We start from the raw sequence: 26354 nt of genomic DNA on the forward strand, positions 1-26354 counted from the left end.
ACTCGGATGCAGTGGCCAGGTAGACAGGAAAAGCCCCGTGAACTTTTGAATATTTCCTGTTTGCCCAGTTGTAGATTGTGGAGCTCCGATCAGCACAGGTGGTGATGCAGTCAAAAATCAAAATAAAAAAAGAGCTCCAGCATGGACCATGCGGATGTGATCGCTGTAAGGGCAGGCAAATCTGTTCTATCAGAGCTCCGTTACAGAAGATGAAATTCAAAAGCATTTTTTAAAAAATCTCCAGACAGACGCCATAGCAGGGACTCAGCGCACTGCTGCGTGACAAGTGTAACGGAAAGCCAAAGAATCAAATGGACGCTCATGGAGGGAGGGAGCGGGGACTGGAGGACTCAAACAATCCCACAGTTCCTTCAGTCTCCGAAAAGCATTTGCATTCTTGGCTGAGCTCCAAATGCCTTTAGGGTCAAACACAGTGTCTGCGGTGGTTCAGGGCATAGCTCTGCAATTTACCCCCACCCCCACCACCACCCACCCACCCCCAGAAGCGAAAGGGAAAACAATCCTCTCTTGACTCCACATGTCACCCTATCTTTACTGAATGCTGCAGATAGACGCGATGCTGAAGCAGTAAACACCAACATCCTTGCTCCCGCCCCCCCTGCCATGGGTGGCTGCTGGTGCAATATGGCTGATATCCACCGTCATCATCAGCCTTTTGGCACATGGTGCAGTGCAAAAGGACTGGTAACCATGCTGACTAGGATCCAGTGAGGTCAACCATGGGCGTCTGTGTAAAAAACTCCTTATTTTTCCTGGTAGATGGTGCAGTATGGCTGGTAACCGTCTTTATTATAGCAACAGGGGGCTGAGCTCCATCAGCCCCCACCCTTCATGTGTAAAGAAAATATTCAATTGTCCCTGGACTAGCAGCGGGATGCTGGGCTCCTCTCCCTCACCCTGCTTAATGTCCTGTCTGGACTATCATAGCAGCTGGAGGCTGCCTTCCACTCATTTCTCACTAACAAGTCACTGTGTCTTATTCCTGCATTCTTTATTACTTCATCACACAAGTGGGGGGACACTGCTACAGTAGCCCAGGAAGGCTGGGGGAGAACGGAATCAACAGGTGGGGTTGCAGGAGCACCCCCTGTGAATAGCATACAGCTCATAATTTCTGCAGGATCTGTCACAGAGCAGCTGTGCTCTCTGGTTCTATGATACACTGGTTCTCTAGTACACTTTCCCCATATTCTAGGCAGGACTGATTCTATTTTTAAATACCAAAAAAGGGGAATTGACTCAGGGAGTCATTCCCAATTTTGGCTTTTGCGCCCCCGGCTGATCTCAGCCAGGGGCACTTACGACAGCAGCAGAAGGTGCAGTGCAAAATGACTGGTAACCATGATCATCTTATTGCCAATTTATGGCATGGTAGATGGTACAGTATGGCTGATAACCATCTCTGCTGTCATGCAAAAGCAAATGCATGCTGCTGTGTAGCGCTGCTGAATCGCCTCTGTCAGTGGCATCTAGTACACATACGCAGTCACAAAAGGCAAAACAGGCTCCATGATTGCCATGCTATGGCGTCTGCCAGGGCAATCCAGGGAAAAACGGCGCAAAATGCTTGTCTGCCGTTGCTTTCCCAGAGGAAGGAGTGACTGACGACATTTACCCAGAACCACCCGCGACAATGATTTTTGCCCCATCAGGCACTGGGATCTCAACCCAGAAATTCCAAGGGGCGGGGGAGGCTGCGGGAACTATGGGATAGCTACGGAATAGCTACCCACAGTGCAACGCTCCAGAAATCGACGCTAGCCTTGGACCGTGGACGCACACCACCGATTTAATGTGTTTAGTGTGGCCGCGCGCACTCGATTTTATACAATCTGTTTTGCTAAACCGGTTTATGTACATTCGGAATAATCCCGTAGTGTAGACATACCCTCAGTAAAAACATGAACTTGATTCAAAGAAGGGAGAGAGGAGAATCCTGACATTACCTTTGGTCCAAGTCTGGGGTCTCCTGGATGGGTGGAAAATTCCTTTGTTGCTACCAGGGGACAGCAGCTACTGGAGACATACCAGGGCTGGGATGAAAGGGGATTTTTGTGCACAGGGCCCCACTAACTCTAAATCCCCCACTGTAGCAGGAACTTAGAAAGTCAGACCTTGGTCAATGGTAGGACAGACTTTGCAAAACAGATTCTTTTTTCTTTCCCTTCATGAGAAGGGAAGTAAGAGCTGGCAACTCTGGTGCAGAAAACCACTTTGTCCTCTGGCTGAGGAGCTGGAAACCAGGCACAGACGACTGGTGTCTCCTGGAGGGAGGGGGCACAATGTTAAGGTTCATCCCCACCCCCTTATGGTCAACAACCCCTCCCAGCTGTGAACAGTGCAGGGCGAGGAAGCAGCAAAGGCAGCCCCTCTCCACTCACCCCTCCAGCAGCTGCTGTGCAGGGAGGGAGCCTGACAGCACCACATGATGTAGCAGGCGATAGCTAACCCAGGTGGGGCAGATGACCCCACACGTGCCCTCTGCAAGTGTTGCCTCTGAAATTAGGAAAACTCGTGAGTTCAGGGCACAGCTGCACATCCAGAGGAAAGCCCAGCACGACACGCCCAGGGTGAAGGGGGTGCTAAAGCCTGGCATCAAACCAGAAACATTTAGATCTTCAATCTAATGCACTCCCAGCTGAGCTACTTTGGCAACGACCAGGCCAGCCAGGAAGACTTAATGCACGAGCCACAGCACATGCTGGGAAGATTTAAATCTGGATGTCACAACGCAGGAGACAAGCAGTGGACTTGGCCCCGGAAGGGCAGGCTGGGGTTCCCTATATCCCAGTCACTCAAGCCAGCACCTGCCCCCTCAAGCTGTCACTGGCGCCCCCAGGTCTGCAAGACAAGAGCAGCGGTTCTCACTGGAACAACTCCACCCACAGCTCACAGGCTCCTCCCAAGCCTAAAACAGAAAACCATCTTGCCAGAAAGCAGCCCACTAGGACTCACCATTGCTTCTTTTCCTTCCACCCAGAACCCCACTTCTTCTCCTGAACTGCAAGTAGCCACCCCTGGGATGCCAAGAGGCAGGCACAGGAGTCTCTCTCCCAGCCAACCGCACCTCCCCAGGCTTTGCAGAACGAATGGTGGCTACTATTAACCCCACTTAGTCAGGGCCGGCTTTAGGAAGTGCGGGGCCCAATTCGAACAGTTTTGACGGGGCCCCAGCAGGGATGACTAAAAAAAAAAACCCCACTTAAAAAAACACCTTTCATTTCTTCCATGTATTATTTACTTTCCATGACTATATAAATAATAACAAAATTATATATTACATACATTACATCATATATTATAAATATCAAGTTCATTAAGAGGAACTTTATTGTACACCTCACCTATATGTTTTTAAAACTTTATCTTCCTTGCTTTTTGTTTGACAAAATCTTTCAGTATATTGCCTAACTCTAAGCTCTTCATTACTTCACATTCAATTGACATGATTGCCAAATTGTTTAATCAGTCTTCCTGCATTGTTGATTGCAGATATGTTTTAATTAGATTTAGCTTCGAGAAACTCCTCTCTCCTGAGGCTACAATTACAGGAATAGTCAGGAAGATTCGAATTGCTATAAATAAATTTGGGAATGCTGTTGATCGGTTATTATATGCAAGAAATTTAAGGATTTTTAGGGGGTTTCTACAATCAGACGAAATAATTGGCTTTAATGCTTCCAGTTCTTCACAAAGCATGTAGCCATTTATGTAAACTGATTTTACAATTGAAACTTGTTCGTTTTCCTGCACTAGTTTCACATCTGTAAATGCAAGTTCTATATCTGCAGCAGATTTTCATATGGTGTCCTTAGGAAGATTTTTGAATTTGCATAAAAATCCAAATAAACTCTCATGCTTTTGTAACTATTCAAACCTTGGTTCACGTGACTGTAAAGCTTTGTCTAACACTTGATTGAAGCATTGCACTCTGTAAGCTTCTTTTGGAAGGGACCGAATGGCTGGGCAGCAGTTCTGCAGAAAAGGACCTAGGGGTTACGGTGGACGAAAAGCTGAATATGAGTCAACAGTGTGCCCTTGTTGCCAAGAAGGCTAATGGCATTTTGGGTTGTATAAGTAGGGGCATTTCCAGCAGATCGAGGGAAGTGATCATTCTCCTCTATTCAGCACTGGTGAGGCCTCATTTGGAGTACTGTGTCCAATTTTGGGCCCCAGACTACAAGAAGGATGTGGATAAATTGGAGAGAGTCCAGCGGAGGGCAACAAAAATGATTAGGGGGCTGGAGCACATGACTTATGAGGAGAGGCTGAGGGAACTGGGATTGTTTAGTCTGCAGAAGAGAAGAATGAGGGGGGATTTGATAGCTGCTTTCAACTACCTGAAAGGGGGTTCCGAAGAGGATGGATCTAGACTGCTCTCAGTGGTAGAAGATTACAGAACAAGGAGTAACAAGGCTCCTACCAGTGAAAAAGTTTTTCCTAATGTCCAACCTAAACCTCCCCCTCTGCAACTTGAGACCACTTGAGATCACTGCTGTCAGCACCCTCTATCATGCGGGGGTTGGGGTTACTCCAGGGACAGGCCAGTGGCAGAAGGAGGAGCACCTTGCTGGACAGCAAGGGGAGCTGGGAAAAGGAAGCCGCCATGTTTCTGCCCGGTTTTGGGCTGAGGCCCTTTTGCACATCAGGCAAACGTGATTAACACTACGCTACAGAAACTCCATCACAGTGCGTTGCCCTGCCCTCAAATTCCATGCACTTTGGTGGTGCTCACCCTGGCACACCCCGATGGGCGAACCTGGAGAAAGCTCTTTGATGGGTCAGCTGGAAGAGCACAGGACTGGAGCCGGGACTCAGGAAATCATCCTTACATCACCCTTGTGACTCCAGCTTGAGGGAGAGCTTCTTTTCCTTCCCCTTGCTGAGAAAGACCAAGAGAACAAAGAAAGGTCAGGTGGGCCAACTGGGTGCAGAAGCCAATGCTGCCATTTCCTGCAGCTAAGCCTGAAATGAGGGACTTGCATGGGGTAAAGGCACTGCTGTGTTTCCAGGAAAGAGCCCACTGCTGCAGAAAGAGAGATGAAGGAGCCTGCCGAAGCCTGGGATTAAACCAGGGCCCTTTAGATCTTCAGTCTAATGCTCTCCCAACTGAGCTACTTCAGCACCCACAGGTGGGCTTTTTGGGCTGCTGCTTCTCACCTTGAAGCTTATTCTCAATAAAACATCTCTCCAGTCAACACTTGCCAATGCAAGACGGACATCGCTTGCTATTTTAGCACTTGGAAACATCATCAACTAGTCTTTGGATCTCTCAAATGCTGCACTTCAGTTCATGGGGGAAAGGCGAGAGAAGCGACCTTTGAACTAAAGACCTGGGGTTAACATCCTAACGCTGTCTCCTACTGTAACACTATTTAATACTGGCCCACCCTGTGCTGGTGACAGTTCCATTTCTAGATGTTAGTACATTTCAGTTACGGTTAAAATTAAAAGTTTCTATATGCTTAAAGGAAATGAATTTTTTTATTTGTTTATATATGGCATGAATAAATACAGATTTACACATCCTAGCATGAACATTTATTGTCTTATATGATAGAGACAATCATGCATCCAAATTGTGCATCAAAATCATGAAATGAGCTATAAATGCAATAAAAAATCAGGTATTAAATGGTTTAACATATGGAGCGGGGTGGGGGACCAAAGACACTTCTTGCCTGGGATGCCACTTGGTCTAGGGGAGGCCCTGTCAGGGAAAGCAGGAGTTAGTCTCACATGCCTATTTTCAGGCTGTAATCTGTGGGCACCCAGCTCTGTGGGAGGGATCAGGGTAGCCCAGACAATGTATCTCTCCCAAAGCCTCAGATTTGCGTCCCCAGAAGGCTCCTGCGCTGCCTCGGCTCCTTTCACAGTCCATAGCAAGGAGCAGCATCAAGAGTCAGGGATGGGCCATAGGGCACTAGGTGGGTGGCAGAGGCTTCAGGAGTAAACCCAGCACCCAAAGCAGGGGGGGATATGAGGGTTTTTCTCTTTCCTTAGCCATGTGCTATAGCTCTGAGAGCTCTTTGAAATGCCTCCCCGCCCACAGCCTGGGAACGGGGAAGGAGTCTCAGGTTCTAGCTTGATTTGAATGAGGATCACTGGACCCTAGAACCATTCACAGCCCTTTCCTAGGGAAACCTGTGATGCACAGAATGGGGCTGAGATAAATGCTGACAGGAGTCAGGAATTGCTCCCCTGGAATAGCAGCAGGATTGGGCAGCTGGAAATCTCACCAAAGGAGCTGAAGCCTTGCTGGGTCAGACATCGATGTCCCAGGTACTGCATGGGAGGTTTCGGTTTCTTTTCTGGACAATAGCAGTGAGAGTTTTATTGCCTCAGCATTTCAGTAGAAAAATTCAGACCCAAACTGTGTGTGGTGGGGAGGTCGATAGCGGTGTCTTTGGGTTTAATTTGGTTTGTTTTCTCATTCTCATTGTAAAAGCCTTTGATGATTTTGATGGGAACAATGTTTGTGGAAGGCCAAGGGTAAGTAAGAAAAGTTAAAAATCTGCATTGGAGTGAGGGGGTCTCTGTGGGCTAGGGGCAGGGGTGCAGATTTTCATGAGGAGGGGGTTAAGGGATAAATGAGAGGCTTTCGCGGGAACACAGGGGGATGTTTTGCAGTTTATTTTTTCCAAAGGGAAACCTCCCCACTTTCCCTGTGCTGCTGCCCAGCTCAGACCCCACTGACACCCCTGTGACAAAGTGGGAATTTTCTGAACGTTTTGTATATGCCTCAATGTCCCCTATTTGGTGCACGATTATCTAGGTCCAAAATGTGGGGTGCACCCTGCCAGGGGAATGGAGTAACATTCAGGGGGATGCAACTGGGCCTGGGCCAGCCCCCATGGGGGTGGGGAGGGGGAGCCACCCAGCTCTGCTCTTGGGCCAGCACCAGTCCTGGGGATCCACTCCCAGCCCCATTCTGGGGACTCCGCTCCTGGTCTTTGCCCCCACCCCCAGAGCTGGCCCCTGCCTCAGCCCCCTTACCCCATCTGTGTCCCTTCCCCCGTAGCTGCGGCCCCACTCCCAGCCACGACTCAGGGGAAGCATGGACGGGGGGCGGGGCTATGACCCTGAAATGCTTTGGGACCATTGATCTCGGTGGTGGGACAAGGGTGTTTAATCTTGGCAGAGACCCGTAAGGGGCAGATGTGGCTGCTGTCTAGCTGCCTGGGCCCAGACAATGGCCACAAATTCTGTCTCCTAGCAACCGATGGCCAGGGTGCACCTGCTGCAAGAGGCCAGCTGGCTGGGACGAGTTGGAGAACAAAGAACGAGGTGGAGGCCAGGTGACCAGGTTGCCAGGGAAACAGAACAAAGGACAGGAGAGGGGCAAAGGGCCTGGCTGAGTTGGGCTGTTGGAAGCAAGGAGTCTGCTGGTTTTGGGACTCGAGGGGAGAGCCCAGGCTCTGAGTTCGGGGTCTCCCCAAGATGGACGTTGCTGAATCTTCCTGCTTCCTGTGCTAACACAGAACTTCCCCAGGCTGGATTCCAGACCACTAATAAACCTTCTGTTTTACAACACTGGCCGAGTTACTGTGCCTCCCCTAGCGCAGCCACTGCAGCAGGAACCCGGTTGTGGGTTTGGCAGGGGAAATTTTTGCTTTTTATTATGCCACATGCAGGTTGTGGGGGTATCTGAGGAGACAGCATGTGCTTTTCAGCTTCCTGGGTATGTTAGTAATCTCCCTGGAACCTGCATGGGCCATAGCAAGAGCTCAGGTTCTTCTTCCAGAAGAGAGAAGTAGGGACGAGCTTTTGAATTTTTGCGGGTGACTTGGGATTGCAGAGGGGGGTTGCGGCTGCTGGGGCTCTGGCCAGCCTTGGGCTCCTCCAAGCAGGTTGTGGGTGGAGGGCTCAGGCTCTGTCTGGATGGGGATCCTCTGGCTTTGAGTAGGGTAGGGGTTCTCAGGGCTCCTGTGATGGAGAGGTAGGGAGTCTCAGGCTGTGTGTGGGATGTCTGAGAGCTTGGGTCGTAAGTGGGGACTGGGTCTCAGGGCTCTGGCCATGGGGGGGCAGGGAGTCTCAGATCTCCAGCCGTGGAGGGGGGCTTGGGCAGAGAGGGAGCAGGTGATCTTGGGGCTGCCACAATGGGGGGTGGGGCCTCGGACTACAGGAGGGGGTAAAGGGTCTCAGGGCTCTGGCCGTGGTGGGGCAGAAGGGGTGGAGCTGGGGGCTAGCCTCCCCAAAGTGGGGCTCCACCCATTGCCCATGATGGTGACTGCAGAAGTTGGGGCTGCATGATTCCCCTGGGGGGCGGGTGTAAGGCTTTCCAAGGTGTCTGATTCAGGTGGACTCACTGCAGGAAGCTCCTGGTGTGGAACAGGGGTGCTGAAAGGTCCAACATCAGTCCCAGGAGGTGCTGAAGCTAAGGAGGTTTCCCCTAGTGAGAGCATCCCCTGGGTGTCACACTGACAAGGCTCCTGCCAGGGTTTGACTCGGAGCACTGAGCCTGTGTGCCCATCACAGCCCCCCAGTATGTGACCTACAGGCTCCACTCTGGCAAAGCTCCCTGCAAATCAGAGACAAACTCCCCACTTCTCCCAGTTAATCTCCCCTGCACAGAACCCAGAGCAACTCCTGCCTTGCTGGGTCTCCTGACAGCCACAGCTGGCCCAGGAGCTGCCCAAGCCGTTCCCCTGGGTCCCTGTGCAGGGGCAGTTGTCAGTTCCGACCTCACGAGTATAGTGGTGACTCTCCCTGCCTGTCATGTGGGGGACGAGGGCTTGATTCCCTGAGGAGAAAGCTGGGATTTTAACACCAAGTGTATGTCTACAGTCAATTAAAACCCACAGCTGGCTCAGGCCAGCTGACTCGGGCTTGCCAGGCTCGGGGTCCAGGGGCTTGCTCAGGCTGGAGCCCGACCAATGGGACCCTTCCCCCTCGCTCGGTTCAGCAGCCGATATACTGAAGATGAGTTTGTAAGTGGGGAATGCGCACTGGGTGCTGCCACTGGACAGACACTTCCTAGCAGGAGACCCAGCCAGTTAATGTGATCTACTCTAAAAACGTGATGACAGAAAGTCATCCTGGGGCTCTGTATTTATCAGCTCGCAATGACTCGATTCAACTTGCTCAGGTTAGAACGTTAGAAAGATTTTTTTTTTTTATTGTGAGCCTGGAAATTTCCTACAGTGTGAAAGTGAGAGCTGGATTATTTCAAGCTCATGCACCCTTATCACAAATGAAGGTGTCATGGAAAAATTGACCACACCTTTGATTTTGGGTCAGACACAGCCTGAGGCACCTTTATTGGGGTACAATTATGCATAAAGGGAAGGTCAACGTAGCCCCACGCAAAGAAGGGGGGGGTAGCTGCCTTGCCTTTAACAGACTTTCACCAAGCTTATAAAGGCCAAAACCACAAAGCATAATTACACATCACACACATTACACGTTACCAACTCCTTATTTGGCCTACTTTTTTACTCTTAGCGAGCCTGTCACCATCTAGGGCTTTTCCTGCTATTGTCCCAAATGTGGTTTTCGTTGGTAGTCTGCCTGCCTGTAAGACCCCTGCTTGCGGTTACTTCTGCAAAAGCTCTAGCTAGACTCTGCATATTACAGCTGGGCACCTTAGGGCCGCTTGGTTCCTCTTTTTGCTTTACTTCCTGGTGCCCGTTATATAGACAAACAAGAATTGCAGAAGTTAACCTTTGTCCTATATAGCAATTGGGTTTTGCTAACAGGCCTGGGCCTGAAAGGCGGGGGTTAGGATACAGTCTGCTTCTGACCCTATGGGTGGGGGTCTGGCAAATTCCCTATCACATTACAAATCTTAATTGTTAATAACGCCTTATTGTTTACCAAATTGCCCAATACAGCTGCTTCCAATAGAGTTGCACAGCAAGCCCCCTCCCAACTACATGTGCGCCCACCTACGTGCGGCTACATTGTACAAGACTCTTTATTAATTTTCCATTGCTAATATGCTGTTATACTAGGCCATGTTTCACAATTATCAGTAGGCGTTGGTTCCCCTTTCTCCTGTTGGCCTTTCGATTATGCCATACCAGCTATCCTATGTCTTAATATCAAGCTGACCTATAATGGCCTAATGTTAATTATGCTCAGCTAATTCAACTTGGGGCAAGCGGGACACAGTCTGGGGCAAGTGGGACCCCTTAAAATCCCTAACAAAGGAGTAAAGGAATGTACAAATCAATGAAGCCTTAACATGTCATTTGCATCCTCAAGCTTTGTCCCTGTGGCAGGATCTCAAGGACATACAGAAATGTTACCCAGTATCAGGAGGAGAGAGGAAAGCACTTTCCCTCGTGTATTTCCCCAGGCTGTTGCGCAAGGCAGCAGAGGCACTTTACGGCATTTTCTGTCATTGATTTTTTTCATTGGTGTGGGAGGAAAGACTTAGACCTTCCCACTTTGTGAACCTGTGAATGTGAAGTGACCAAGTGGTGAGTTAACAATGATGCTGTTGCACCGGATTTGATTGGAACTAGAAAACAAAAAGCCCTTAAAGTGGAACTCTTGGATGAATAGAATGATCTGATTTGTATTCAACCTTGGAAGGCAATAGATTGTTACATCAGTCAGAACAGCCTGGTTTGGTGGTTTTGTTGGGGTTCTCTCTATCCCAGACTTTTCAGGTTCGTTGTTTAACCGCAAAATACAGACAACCCAGCGAAGTCCAAATACCAAGTTCTTTATTGATGTATGCACACAAGCAACAAAGAACCAGCCCGTTCTCCACACAGAACCAGCCAGCTTCTGCAAATTCAAATTGCTTTTTATTAGCCACTTCGTCGCATCATCACTGTACCTTCCCAGTTATACTTTCCCAGCATACAAAACAAAGAACTGTTATGTCTTGATAAGCTTCATAATTAGTACAAAAAGGTACAAGTTGCTTCAAAAACCTTCAAGCTTTTTTCCCAGACTCTGCAAGCAGGCTCTTATCTAGCAAGGTCATACAGTCAGCAACCAGGCAAGCGCCTGACTGTTTCAGCTAGTATATTTTTTCTTCAGTAGGCCTTGCTGTGTTATTGCTAAGCAAAACAGGCCATCAAGGCAAACCCATCAGTTTGTTTGGCTGTTTCCCCCGATAAATTGCAGAGGGTCCAGAGAAGAGCCACAGGAATGATTAAAGGCTTGAGCAGGGAGAGAAGTTTAAAAACAAACCGAACCTTTCCTGCTCCTGCCAGCTGTGACTGCTGAGGACATTTTCCTTCTCTACTCCAGGGTCTATCTTCTGCCAGATTTTAAGCAAGTCAGGCCGCCCTGCAGACTATGGCAGAGCAGTTTGGTATTAAGCTGCAGGACTCACAATGTAAGAGTGCAGCTGCTGTAGCACCTTGACCAATCATGGGCTAAATCCTGCAGCCTCGACAGCCCAGGATAACCTCCCACTGAAGATGGGAATTTAGCCGTTGTAACTATCTGCTGGTACCTGAGGTCTCATCTATGAATTAAACTGGGGGCAGACACAGCTCTATCCAAAGAAGTGGAGGATGTAAGTGAAAGAGCAAAGCTGGCCATCTGGGGAGCTGCTGCAGTCCCGTAACAGCTGGAAGGGAAAAGAGGGAAAACGCCTGGAGCAGCCCCGAGAAAAGGAAGTTTGTCAGTGAGATCAGTAGCAATAAATGTGAAATGATGGAGTGCTTTCTCCTCTGTGCCAACAGATTTGAATTGTGTTACTTTACTATGAGATAAAGCTTTAAAATATCCTGCTGTAATTTCAGGATGGGTCTGTAACCATAATCGGTCTCTGTGGAAAGTAGGACATTCAAAATTCCCAAGGAATTCAAGCAGTGGGGTTTACAGTTGGTCACCTGAGGGCAGTGCAGTAGAGTTCAAACCAAAGACTAGAGAGGCGAGAACAGGGATTGTGGGACACCTCCCGGAGCCCAATCACAGTGCTGTAATTGACCAGGGTGTCTACACTGGCACCGTGGTGCTGCAACCCCGGCGCAGAAAGCTGTACGCCTCTCGGCGGGGTGGTTTTTTTACAGTGCTGCAACTGCGCAGTTTCTGTGCACTAAGTGGCTTGGCAGAGTGCACACCTCACACGTTATACCACAGAAAGATGCTTTACTGTACAGAAACTTGCCAGTGTAGACAAGGCCATAGATGGCTTACATAAGAATGCAAACCTGGTCATACTGGGTCAGACCAATGGTCCATCTAGCCCAGTGTGCTGCCTGAGAGTGACCAGTGCCAGATGCTTCAGAGAGAACGAACAGATCAGGCTTGTTGACTTGCAAGGTCAGGGTCTTTCACCCTTACCTTTAACTTTAGTGTTGTCAATTCCTACTTATCTTATCTACCACACCTCTCCAAAGGCCTCTGGGCAAATCAAGTGTGAACCACTCCTTTGATACAGGCTTGTCCCAATCCAGCTGAATTGAGACAGACTTTGGGCCAATGGCTGTTTGGAAAAGGCCCGCTTAACCCAGCAGACTTCTGTGAACCCCAAACATATTAAACATGAAAGAAACACAAGGCCAGCACTGAGGAGGTTTCCAGAGCCAGGCCTGAGGGTTAAACAGCTGTGCTCAAAAGGAAAAGGGGACTCAGCACCTATCAAAATAACTGGTTGCAGAAACAAAACAAAAATTAAATAAAATTAAAAAAAATGAAAACCAACCCAGAACAGGTCCCATCACACATCCATCACCATTGTAGATTTTGACATCTCCTGCCTGGTGTGACATCTTTGCTTTGCAAACAAGAGACCTGGGGAACTCTGTGGCTGTTACCCTCTAACTGGGTAAAAGGTTACACACCTTGTCTCAAGTAATTTTATTCTTCACAGATGATTTATTTTAAATTTTATCAAAATAAATTCCATTTGAAATAGTAATAAAATAATTACCGTCTATACTGGATCTTTATTCTCGTACATGCTATTTCTCTCACATATTCGCCCACTCTAATTCCTTTGGAGTGAGGTTTTAATTTCAGGATTAGCCACCATTTCCGATAGGGTAGGAGGGGGCAGGGAGAAAACTAGAAGAAAACCTGAATCATATTGTAACACTGGAAGTTATCACAGAATCAGCCTCTTAGGAGCCTTCCATTTCTGTGAGTTAATTTCTCCCTGGGGCTTCTCCCAGAAGTGTGCGTGGAAGGGGTCTCACACTACGTGGGAAGGCTACGTCATGAGAAAAACCACCTTTGCTCTATTTTCACACTTTCTAATCTTTCAAAGTAGCAGGAGGCAGAGAAATGATACAAATGCACAAGACTCAACAGGAAAACTAAGAGACCAAACCACAGAGTCAGGACTGAGCATTCATGTATCCTGCAGTCTGAACTTGGAATCTGATACATTCCCTCATTGGCTACTGTCATTTGCCCAGCAGGGAAGTGCTTCTTGTCCAACAAGGCAGCCAGATTGGGACCCATAGGCATGGAATGGCTCTGAAGGAATCAGCTGTTTCTCTCTGTGCTTCATCTGACTTTGGATCCAAATGGTAAAAGACAGTTGTTCCCAATTTACTCATGGCATCCTTTAGAAGTGTGATTAATGCCACTTAGGGAGCAGCGTTCTAAAAATAGTTTACATGGGCCACAGATCACCATAGCTTTGTTATAGTTCAATATATTTTAAGTGAGGAAAATGAGAATAAAAATATCTGCTCCCCAGCACAACCTGAAGCAACATCAAAGCAACTGGGAATGAAACAATTTCTTCCCGAAGGGGAAAGTTTATGACTAACAACTGCTTTGAAATGGGGGAACAGTATAACCGTGATGCTCAGGGTTTGTTTAGACGAGGAAAAGTGATGGAGTTTAGATCAGGTCAAGGGGAAAGCTAATGCCAACCACTGCACCTGGGCTGCATCTGCTCTACAACTGTAATTGTTTTTTTACACCAAGATCACTAACTTGAGCAGCCAACACCATGTACAGCCCTAGTGGATGGAAGGCACAGGTAGTTTTTGCCTCAGTGTAGCTTGTTGGGATCAAACCTCTCTCCCACCTGGAGGTGATGAACATTCCTGGCAGGAGGGACACACACTCCTATGACTCAAAAGGAAAGGAGTTGATAAAAAAAGATCACAGGACTGACCCCAAAGAAGGGTGAGCTGCAAAAGGCAGAAGCAAGAAACTCATCTGGGTGAGCTGAGAGACCACGGTGAAGATGGTGCAAAGATCACTATATTGGAATTAGCAAATGTGATTTTTTTTTTTTTAAACAAATCTTTGGGCAGCCCTAATCAAGGCATTTCTTACAGTTCTCTCCCATTTGGATTTTCTGGTGTCTTACAGGGAATGACCTCTGATTGAAGCTTTTCCCACATGCAGAACATGTGTAGGATCTCTCTCCACTGTGGATTTTACAATGTCTGACAAGGTCTGAGCGCTCAATGAAGGTTTTCCCGCACTCCGAGCACGTGTAGGGTCTCTCTCCTATGTGGATTCTCTGATGTCTGCTCAGGCTAGAGCTCTGTTTGAAGCTTTTCCCGCACTCGGAGCACCTGTAGGGTTTCTCTCCTGTGTGGATTCTACGATGTGAGATAAGGTTTGAACTCTGATTGAAGCTTTTCCCACACTCAGAGCATGTGTAGGGCATCTCTCCTGTGTGGATTCTACGATGTGTGATAAGGGCTGATCTCCGACTGAAGCATTTCCCGCACTCGGAGCATGTGTATGGTTTCTCTCCTGTGTGGATTCTACAATGTGTGATAAGCTGTGAGTGCCGATTAAAGCTTTTCCCACACTCAGAGCATGTGTATGGCGTCTCTCCTGTGTGGATTCTCCGATGTGCGATAAGGGCATAGCTCCAACTGAAGCATTTCCCACATTCAGAGCATCCATAAGGTTTCTCACCCGTGTGGATTCTACGATGTGTGATAAGATATGAGCTCCGATTGAAGCGTTTCCCACACACAGAGCATCCGTAAGGTTTCTCACCCGTGTGGATTGTCTGATGCGAGATAAGGTGCGAGCTCCGATGGAAGCATTTCCCGCACTCAGAGCACATGTAGGGTCTCTCTCCTCTGTGGATTCCCTGATGTGTGAAAAGGCCTGAGCTCCCATTGAAGCTTTTCCCACACTCGTGTGTAATAAGGTCTGAGAGGCTACTGAAGTTTTCCTCTGGCCTCTGCTGAGTCCCACAGGCTTTTGCTTTTTCTGGGAGTGCACAACTCCCGGAAACATTCCCTTTGGGTCTTCCTGATAACGTCCCATGTGGTTCTACTTGCTCAGCAGCTTCCTGCTGGGGAGTCTCCTCATTCTCACTCATCATCCTAACCCCTGATGGGAGACGGACTGAATCCAGAAATACGTCACTCCCTGCACCAGAAAGAAAGGAAATCTCAAAGAGAGGAATGGACAATGGGATGAATAAACCAAAATATGTGCGGGAAAGATCAAACCTATCAGGAGCTCATTTTCCCCAAACCCTTCCCCAGAGGAGAGAAGAAGGGATCAGCTTTGGTCTGCATCTCACCAGGATGAGATCGGGGAGGGATCTGCTGCCAGGTGTCAGTCAGGATAGGAGGGAAGCCATGAGTGACATCTGCCATGATGATTCCACATCTGCAGGGAACAATCCTGAACTTGGAGACCTCACAGGGTCTTTGTAGGGCATCCCAAATGTTTCCTGTATTCATGGACAGTTTTTGACTTGGTTTAACCAATTCCTCACCTGTGCAGGCAGCTCTCAGGAGCACTTTTTTCTCTGAGCCATAGACGTCCGGGACCCACGGCTCTTCCCCTTGTTCCAGTTGCGAGATCACATCAGGTTTGGGAACTGGTAACCCTGCTCAAGGCAAAAAAATACAAGGGAGGTCAGTGAAATTTGTGGGATACTTGTCACAAAGAATATTCCATGATTTTAAGAGCAGCTCATTTTAAGCAGTAACATCCCAAGACCAACCTCCTTTGCTCAAAGTGCCAGGAGAGTTATTATTATGAATCATATTCATTACCTTAGTGCCTAAGGACCGACTAACAGTGGGTCCCCATTGTGCTAGGAGAAGTACCAAGACAGAATAGTAGATGGCCCATGCCCTGAACAATTTACAATCTAAATAGAGAAGACAGACACTTATCAATGGTTTATGGCCACCACTTTTCTATTGTTAATCTGTCTGGTTCTCTAATTGTTTCTGCCCACTGTATAATTAATTTTGCTAGGTGTAAGTTAATTAGGGTAGTGGATATAATTGGCTAGAGAATTATGTTACAATATGTTAGAATTGGTTAGTTAAATTTCAGTAAAATGATTGGTTAAGGTATAGCTGAGAATATGACTATATAAACTGGGGTCAAACAGGAGGGGGAAGGGAAATTGGAATCAGGTTTATTAATGCGGGGAACAGGAACAGGGACAGGGACACAGGCAAGGCTATGCAGCATCAGAGCTGTGAAGGAGACGCAGAGTAAACGCTCTGCAGCCTCAGAGCTGGGAATGAAACACTGGGGAACAGACTCTCTGGGTGTATAGAGATAAGCCCGACTGGTGTGAAGGGCTTTGGAATATGCTTGCTTGGAAATAACCCCAATAAACATCGCACCCTCTGCCCTTTGGCCTTCTGGTCTTTTGCTGCTTATGGTCTGCGTGACAAGAACCAGGGAAGTGGGAGAGTGAAGAGAAAGCCCTGTAACAAAACTGACATGACCTGATAACCAAGAGGTAAGCCTTAGAGGAAGGTTTTAATACACTTTGCATTCACTTTGATCAGGGATTCCCACGAGGACTGATGACGGGGTGATGGTAAATACACATTTAGGCCCTTTTCTTGTTTTATATCTTTTCCCCATAAGGCTTAAATCTTTGGTGCACTGTCATGGATTCATAGTATCTGTTCAATGCCCTGGCTTTTAAACAGTCCTTGGGAGGTGCCCCTTGAGTGCACTAGACCCCCAAGGGGTCCCACTCTTCCACAAGGACAGGCCATGTAGCTTCAACACCTAAGACTGAGCCTCTGGCTTCAACACTCCTAGTTCAACCTGTGAGCTCTGCCAGCAGGTCCAGCTGAATGACACTCCTGTTCAGAGACTGTTCCTCATTTATGCTTCAATGCACCTCAGCAAGTTTTGGTGTGACACTGGGCAGACTGTTAAAATATAGCAGGGTTTAGTAGTTAATTAAAACACAGCATTAGAAAGTCCTTAGATTAGGACAGAGAAGCAAAAAAGACAATGTAGTCCATATTGGCCAATGTTCTTAAGCCATGCTGCCGTAAAAAACAGTTTGGTTTCCTTTCACTGTGCCTGTCCATTTGTCTTTGGTAGCGCTTCCTGCGCCTGCAAGCCTAGTTCTTCCTGCTCCCAAAAACATAAACGAGTCCATGTATGCTTCACTCAGCAAAGCATAGATCCTCCCATGGACAGGTGACAATTATTCCCTTGTCTCTGTCAGGTATTCCACTGATGTAGGTTGGTCCCAGCCTGTCCTTAATGACCCATTCATATCACCCTGTAGCAGGGTGGACCCCTGCTCCTGCCCTGAGGGGTTTAAAAAGCGGCCTGGCAGGGCTTGAGAGCTGCGGCTCTAAAAGTTGGGCTGATTGGGGAAGTGACTGCAGCTGGCCCACACCCCAATCAGGCCACAGCTGACCCCTATAAAAGGCTGTGAGCCAGCAGCCCAGTCAGTCTCTCTCTAGCTATAGAGGGAGATGGGCCTGGCTGCAGGGAGCCAGACATAAGGTACCTGAGTGAAGCAGGGCTGGGGAAAGGCAGAGGAGCTGAGGAGCTCTAGCCTGGAAAGCCCCAGGTTGCGGCCTAGCAGAGGGCTAACCGGTACTGGGGGTTGCAGAGGGCAGCCCGAGATAGGCCAAGACAACAGGTCCAAACCCTCCTTGCTAGTGCTGAGTGGCTAATACTGCAGTCTGCCTCAGGGTGTGGGGCTAGACAATGGCTGGCAGTAGCCATATACTGAGGCAAGGTGGGGATAGAGGGTGGGGGTTCCCCGGGGAGGGGAGACCCTGAGAGAAAGGGGTTACTGCCAGGGGGTAGCACCCCATGTAAAAGGGCACCGGGTCCAGAGAGGGACACAGGGGCCAGTAGCTAGAAGGCAGATCACCGGCCTGTAGAGGGCGCTCCAAGGCTGGAACGAGCTAATTCCCAAGGACAACCAGTAGGAGGTGCTGCAGGGGTGAGTCCGGCCCGTCTACACACCCCATGACAGCTACGTGACAAAACACCTCATCTCTCCTGCTCTTTATAATCACAGAGGGAAACTGAGGTGTGTATTGGCATCATACAAGTATCACCAAAATTCCCACCTCTATCACACAGACACTGCTCACAGCCTTTGGAGAGAAAGCAAAGCACAGGAACTGGACGTTAGTCCAGTGAACACAGTGGAGGACAAGCTGCAATCCTCACACCCTGGTCAAACAGGAGATGCATGTGGGTCCCTACCCATAGAGAGGGGCTGGCTAGAGGCCTGATACCTGACAGGGCATTCCTTGAGCAGACCATGGAGGCAGGTCAAACGCTTAGCTACCCCAGAACTGTGACATCGCAAAAGCACATTTGGGGAATTAGGAAATCTAGTGACTCAGATGTAATGGGAGGGAGAATTAAACTCCCGCAGTGTGTGGAGAAGTCTGGGGAATTAAACACTAAAATTCAGGAGCAACAGCCTCTAATTCTTCCGGAAAAGGAGAATGTAAGAAACAAGAACTGGGCCACGCAACCTCAGGAGGGACAAGCTCAAAGATCCAAGGAGCCTGGAGGGAAGACAGCTCGTGGCTGCTGCACATGGGGGAGGACGGGGCGGGGGGGGGGGGAGGGAGGCCAAGATGCTTTCCAAACTCTCACTCCTGTTGACCCCAATTTGATTTTATGATCTATGACAGTGGTCCCCAACCTTTTTGTGGCCAGTAGCACATTCATGTTTTCAGAAGAGTGTGGGGGGCACCAACAGTTTTTCAAGGCTTATTTTGTATTTGTACATTAAATAATATGAAAAACATATTTAACATTACATAATATATGAATCCAGAGAGAAGCCGGGGAGAAGCTGCGAGGACAGAGAACACTGGGGCCCGCAGCCCCGGAGAAATCTGTCCCTACCAGGCACGGGGCCCCAGCTTCTCTCTCCTGCTGGGCACTAGGCGGGCTCCACACCCCCTGGGGCAGGGCAGGCTCTAGGTTTTTTGCCACCCAAGCAAAAAAAATTTTGGCTGCCCCCCAACCCAGCCTCTCAGCTGTCACGACGTCCCAGCATCTTGGGAGCTTCTTGTGTTCACAACCTCATCCTTCCCTGCTGCTTCTTAGCTCTAACCCTGCACACACCCTCCCCATGTCCCGGTATCCCAGAATTATCTCCTCCCCCCCTTCTCCTCCCCTTGCATGGCCCTGTTCTCCCTTCACCTGTGGAGTCCTAAATGGCAACATTATGTGCTCTTCTATCAAAAGATGAGCTCATTTGACTGTCACACAAGCCATGCATCAGTCACACACCTATTTACTCAATTTAGAATTCTACAGGCAGCATATTTATTATAGTTATTACTACTCAGGTTCTTTAGAGACCCCACAGCTTCTAATAACCCAGGCGACAGGACTCCTTACCCAGCAAGACCACCGTCTCATAGTTCTCCTGCATGACATCCCTGTACAGGGCTCTCTGAGTGGGGTCCAGCAGAGCCCCCTCTCCCCTTGTGAAATACACAGCCACCTCCTCGAAGGTCACCGGCCCCTGAAAGAGCAAGAGTCCAACACTCAGTACCTGCTGCCCCACTCACAGCCCCACTATTCAGGGAACAGCAGCACCAGGTAAACGGAAGCTCCGGGAGGCACATGTTAACAGAGTCCCACCCCACCTTGCTTAGAGCAGCCAGGAGGCATCAGAGGGTAGAAAGAGAGAACCTTTGTGTCTCCCAGCTGACAGACGGAGGCAGGGTCGTCACATTTATCACATACCTACTAGCCACGGCTAGATATAGGAGATGGGGCTGTCTCTGGACTCTACTGGTGGCTCCCTGGTAGGAATCCCAACACTCTCCAAATAAAATATATGGAAGAAAGGGGAAGTCAATAGTAAAGAATGTAAGTGAGAAGGTCAGAATTGCAGAAATGACCAATCAATGACAATAAGAAGGAAGTTTTTAAAAGTATATTAAGTACAAAATTAATCCTAACAATGGTAGTGGTAAATTACTAGACGGAAATGGCAGAATTATCAAAAATAATGCAGAAGAGGTAAAAGTGTTCAATAAATATTTCACTCCTGGATTTGGAGAAAAACATATGATGTACTCATAAGATGTTGACAATGACACTCTCTCCATTCCAACAGTAGCTCACAAGGACCTTAAACAGCAGCTATAAAAGTTAGACATGTTTAAATCAGCAGGTCCAGATAACTTGTATCCAAGAGCTTTAAAAAGCCTGGTGGAGGAGCGTGGTGGACTGTTAATGTTGATTTTAATTAGAACTTGGAACACTGGGGAAATTTCAGAAGACTAGAATAAAGCTAATGCTGTGCCAATATTTAAAAAGTGTAAAAGAGATGACCCAGCTAATTACAAGAGTGTCAGTCTGACATCGATACTGGATGAGATAATGGAGCAGCTGATAATGGATTTTATTAATAAAGAATTAAAGGAGGATAATATAATTAGTACACATGAACAAAGGTTTATAGAAAATAGATCCTACCAAATTAAATGGATAGTTTTATTGGATGAGATCAAAAGTTTGGTTGTAGCTAATAATATTGATATAATATACCTAGACTTCTGTAAGGCATATGACTTGGTTCAGCATAATATTTTGACTAAAAAACTAGAATTATACAAAATAAACACAGCATGCATTAAATAGATTAAAAACTGAGATTGTAAATGGGGAACCATGGTCGAGTGGATTTATTTCTTGCTGGTTCAATCAAGGATTGGATCTTGGCCCTGTGCTATTTAACATTCTTATCAATGACCTAGAAGAAAATATAAAATCATCACTGATAAAGTTTGCAGTTGCCACAAAGATTGGGGTTCGTGGTAACTAATGAAGTGTCAGTAGATTGAGGCTCCAGCACTGGAAGTCTGGGAAGTTTTCCCAGCCCTGGCTTGAGGGTTATTTCCTGTTCCACAAAGAGGGAAGTTCCATTCCCAACTCCTGTGCCTTGAAATTAGGCCCTGACACTACACCCCACATACAGCATAGTGGTATGATTATAAAATGATTAGGACATAATTATGATGCATTTTGTGCAAGATGCGTCATGTTCAGTGTCATTGGAAAAGTTATGATTTGCTGAATATGACTGTCCTATTTGTGTGCATGTATCCTGTTCGTATCTGAAGTTACAGATATTGACTATGTATCTGTCTTTCAAATGTGCTTACTCTGGGTAACACCCACAACGAGCCTTTCAGGTACAACAAAGAAGCCAGACAGTGTTGATGGCTCATCAAAAAACACAATGGACTATGGAAGAGCTTAGCCTTCCTGTGAATGTGTCAGCCAGCCTATGAGTCATGGCTACTATGACTCAGCAGGCCATGCTAGGGCATGTGACTAGACCACATGACACTAAACTCCATTTTGGTACCTGTATTTTTCCACAAACTGGACTGGGAACTGAGTTTGGAACAAAGGGATCCTGCCATATGGAAAAGCTACATAAGGTGGGGTGTGACATCATCTCTTGGCCTCATTCCCCACACAAGAGAACTCCTAGAAACACCTGAGGAACAAAGACTGAACTCGGGGAAGTGTTGGTCCCAGAGTAAAGGGATTTCTAGCTTGTGTATGGAAACTTGGTGGACTGCTTGTCTCATCAGTCAGGGTGAGAAATAGCTAATTCAAATAATAACCAGATAGTATGTTAGGCTTAGTCTGAGTTTTTGGTTATTTGCTAAGTAATCTGCTTTGATCTATTTGCTTTCACTTATCGCTGAGAAATTGGCTATCGTTGTCTATCTGTCCTCAAGTGGTTTAGGTAAAGAACTCAGGTAGCTTAGTTGGATGCATGGCACCACCTGCTGTCCAATTGGGTAATAACAGTGCCTGGAGAGGCTGGCTGAATCTCCAGCAAAGCAGTGTGAGAAGGGCCAGCCCAGCTTGATGGTTAGAGGGCACAGCAGTTCCCAGAAGCCCCCCAGACTGCACCCCGGGGTGACAACCCATCGCACCCTAGAGTACACAAGTCTCAGCAGGTTTGTCACATCTCTTTCCCTTCAATTCCGCACCCTAGATAGTTCCTGCCTCCCACTACCTCTAGCAGATCCCACCCTCCTATACATTTACTTCTCCTCTCCCTCCAAGCAGAGCCCATCACCAGCTCCCTGATAATCCCTTACCTGAGCCAGCTCCATTACAGCCGTTTCCTTCCCGCTGGGAGGAGGGGATGATTTGGGGCAAAACGTGCACAATCTGTAGCCTGTCAGGGCGAGAAGGGCAATGTGAGAGAATTCAGACAGGGTTTCTGTCTTTTCTACATGTTGATTCCCACCAGCATTTTTCCCTGCTAATCGACATTCTAGGTTCTGCCACACTGTGAAGCACAGAGTGACCTTATTCCAGTACAAGCCTAGCCCCCTCCCACCAGGGTGTAACCTCCAAGACATGATGAAACCCTCCCAGTAGCAGTCTCTCTCTGTTACACTTATAAAAGTTTGTGGACGATACCAAACTGGGAGGGGTTGCAAGTGCTTTGGAGGATAGAATTCAAAATTCAAAATGATCTAGACAAACTGGAGAAATGGTCTGAAGTAAATAGGATGAAATTCAATAAGGACAAATCCAAAGTACTCCACTTAGGAAGGAACAATCAGTTGCACACATACAAGACAGGAAATGACTGCCAGGAAGGAGCACAGCAGAAACGGATCTGGGAGTCACAGTGGATCACAAGCTAAATATGAGTCAACAGTGTTACACTGTTGCAAAAAATCCAAGTATAATTCTGAGATGTATTAGTAGCAGTATTGTAAGCAAGACACGAGAAGTAATTCTTCCGCTCTACTCCGCACTGATTAGGTCTCAACTGGAGTAGTGTGTCCAGTTCTGGGTGTCACATTTCAGGAAAGATGTGGAAAAACTGGAGAAAGTCCAGAGAAGAGCAACAAAAACGATTAAAGGTCTAGAAAACATCACCTATGAGGGAAGACTGAAAAAATTGTGTTTGTTGAGTCTGGAGAAGATATGATCAGCTTTCAAGGACATAAAAGTTCATTTCAAGGAGGAAGGAGAAACATTGTTCTTCTTAACGTCTGAGGATAGGATAAGCAGCAATGGGCCTAAATTGCAGCAAGGAAGATTTAGGTTGGACATTAGGAAAATTCCCTGTCAGGGTGGTTAAGCACTGGAATAAATTGCCTAGGGAGATTATAGAACCTCCATCATTGGGGATTTTTAAGAGCAGGCTGGATAAACACCTCTCAGGGATGGTCTAGATCAGGGGTGGCCAACATGTGGCTCTTTAGAATTTAATATGCGGCTCCTTGTATAGGTACTAACTCCGGGTTTGGAGCTGTAGGCACCAACTTTCCAATGTGCTGGGTATGCTCACTACTCAGCTACAGGCCCTGCCCCCACTCCACCCCTTCCCAGAGCCTGCAGTGCCCACGCTCCATCCCCCCCCGTCCCCTCCCCCCGAGTGTCTTGCATAGCATGAACAGCTGATCAGGAGTGCGAGGAGGGAGGGGAGGTGCTGATTACTGAGGCTTCCCATGGGTGGGAGGCGCTGGGAGCAGGGGGTGGGAGCTGATGGGGGGGCCGCTGACATATTACTGTGATTCTTTAGCAACGTACATTGGTAAATTCTGGCTCCTTCTCAGGCTCAGGTTGGCCACTCCTGGTCTAGATAATACTTCATCCTGCTTTGAGTGCAAGGGACTGGACTAGCTACCTCTCGAGGTCCCTTCCAGTTCTGTGATTCTATGAACCAAAGGCCAGAAACGAGCAGAATCCAAGGAGTCACTTTGGGGGATTCTTCCTGTCATTGTCCCCAAGGCAGCTCTCTCAGATTAACTAAGTTATTCGATGCTCCAGCCTTTATACAGTCTCTCCTGGCAGTGCCCCTTTCATCGGCTCGGCCTAGTTTTAGCTTTTTGGAAGCGTGACCCCAGGGGCTCTGAGACTGGGCCTTCTTGCCTCAGCACATCTTGTTTCTTTCTGTGGCTCCCCAGCGAGTCCAAATGAGTAGATACGCCTCGTACAGACTGTGAGCATAAGAATGTGTTTAGTGTTTGGACTTTATTGAATGCTTGTGAGTTGCTGCCTGGGTTCACATCTGACTAGTTGCATTATGAGCCTCTGTGGCTCTGTAAATCACCAGACAGGAGGGAGACTTTACCTATGCAAAGTGCTGATTGACAACACAATGCATTACACCCTGCCTGGCAGGAAAGGTCCATCAACATCAGATAGACTATTATGGGACGTTAAAGAAGACACAAGACTCTTGTTGTGCTCTTGACTTTCCATTAGCTGAGTTTCCAGCTCAGAGCACATGGTAGGAAGGGGATGAAAAACCCCATACAGAAGAATTGATTATCTGTATGCTGCTTGGACTCTGGGGGGCAAAGTTTCTAGGCATAATCAAGAGATCCCCAGCTGCTTAGCCGGGGTTAGTCCTAAAGAATATGTAGAGCTTGCTTATTATAGAAACTTCTATTACCTTTGAAATTTAAGACTGCAACTCATCTGCATCTATAGGATTACCTGCTTTAACTTTGGGAACAACTCTCGTTTCCTTTTAAATAAATCTTAATACAGGTTATGACAGGACTGGCTACAAGTGTTATCTTTATTGGAAGATCTAAGATTCAGTTGACCCAAGGAAGTGACTGGTCCTTTGGGACTGGCAGTAACTTGAACATTGCTGTGATTCGTGCTGTAAAGCAGTGGTTCTCAACCGTGAGCAGCTTTCAGGGGGCTGCCAAGCAAGGCCGGCATTAGACTCGCTGAGGCCCAGGGCAGAAAGCTGAAGTCCCAGCGCATGGGGCTGAAGTCCAGGGCCCAGAGCTCCACCACCAGGGCTGAAGCCAAAGCCTAAGCAATGTAGCTTTATAGGGGCCCCTGTGGAATGGGGCTGCAGGCAGTTGCCCTGCTTGCTACCCCTAACGCCAGCCCTGGATTTTATATGCAGAAAACCAGTTATTCTTCTTCGAGTGATTGCTCCTATACATTCCAGTTAGGTGTGCGCGTCGTGCGTGCACGGCATCTCGGAACTTTTTTACCCTAGCAACTCCGGCGGGCCGGCTGGGCGCCCCCTGGAGTGGCGCCGCTATGGCGCTAAATATATACCCCAGCCGGCCCGTCCGCTTCTCAGTTCCTTCTTACCGCCCGTGACGGCCAGTTGGAACTGTGGAGTGCTCTTCGTTCTCCACGACCCTAGCTTTCGCTTCTGATTTGTATATAGTTAGTTTGGTAGTTAGTTGATAGTTTCTTAGTTAGATAGTTAGTGTAAATAGATAAGGTAAAAGGGGGGGGGGTTCCCCTTTTACCTCACCCGGTGCGGGCTCATGCCCAAGGCACCGGGCTTTAAGCCCTGCACGGCGTGCCAGAAGCCTATGCCCATCGGAGACCCGCACGACGCCTGTCTCCGTTGCCTGGGCGAAGGCCACAGAACAGACAAGTGTGTGATCTGTTCGACTTTTAAACCACGGACCCGAAAAGAGCGGGATATCCGCCTGAAGCAGATTTTGATGGAGGCGTCGCTTCAGCCACCAGCACCGTCCGCGCCGGCACCGCGAACTGCCTCGGTGCAGAGCGCACCGGCGGCACCGAGCCGCTCCACCTCCGCGGCACCGCCGACGCAGAAAGCGGTTAAGAAGTCTCGGCACCGCTCGCTTTCGCCCGGGAAGAAGCAGAGGCTAGCGAAGGCACTGGCTCAGGCTCGCGCTGAAGACTCAGCGAAAGCGGCTGCGCTCCTGGCGGCCCCCGCGGTGCCCGTGCACAAGCCGTGCACCGGACCCTTGACTCCGGCGCCGCAAGGCCCGTCGAGTCCTGCGCCGCCACGCTCCCCGGTGCCGTCCGAGGTTGAGCCCCGGCTGCCGTCAACGCCGGAGACATTCGCCTCCGCGCGAGAGCTGATCAAGCTCATAGAGGCACCAGGCCTCCGGCCCCTGGCACCGCCTGTGCGGGCTGTCGTGTCGGCGGGGAAGCCGGCTAGAATGACCCGGCCACCGTCCCTGGACAGGCGACATGGACGACGCACCCGGTCCCGGTCCGGCGGCAGATCTCCATCACGTCGATCGCGATCTCGGCACCGCTCGCCTTCGCGGCACCGATCGCTGTCGAAACGTCGGTCGCAGTCCCGGTGCCGCTCGTCATCGCGGTACCGGTCGTACTCCCGACGCCGCACGAGGTCCAGGTCGCCGTCGCGTCAGCACTGTAGAAGATCGCCGTCCCGGCACCGCTCCCGGCAGCGTGACTTGCGAGGGCGTTCA

At 48.6% G+C, this 26354-nt stretch overlaps 1 non-coding gene and 1 pseudogene across 1 annotated transcript; both read right to left on the reverse strand.

Annotated features, from left to right (window-relative positions):
- LOC120388902 overlaps positions 1 to 26354 on the reverse strand; it is a 194104-nt pseudogene that overhangs the window by 93176 nt on the left and 74574 nt on the right.
- On the reverse strand, positions 5073 to 5145 carry TRNAF-GAA. The gene has a single exon. It is a non-coding gene; the product is annotated as a tRNA-Phe (tRNA).

This window comes from Mauremys reevesii, linkage group 22, assembly GCF_016161935.1.
Source record: "Mauremys reevesii isolate NIE-2019 linkage group 22, ASM1616193v1, whole genome shotgun sequence".
Taxonomy (NCBI): Eukaryota; Metazoa; Chordata; order Testudines; family Geoemydidae; genus Mauremys; species Mauremys reevesii.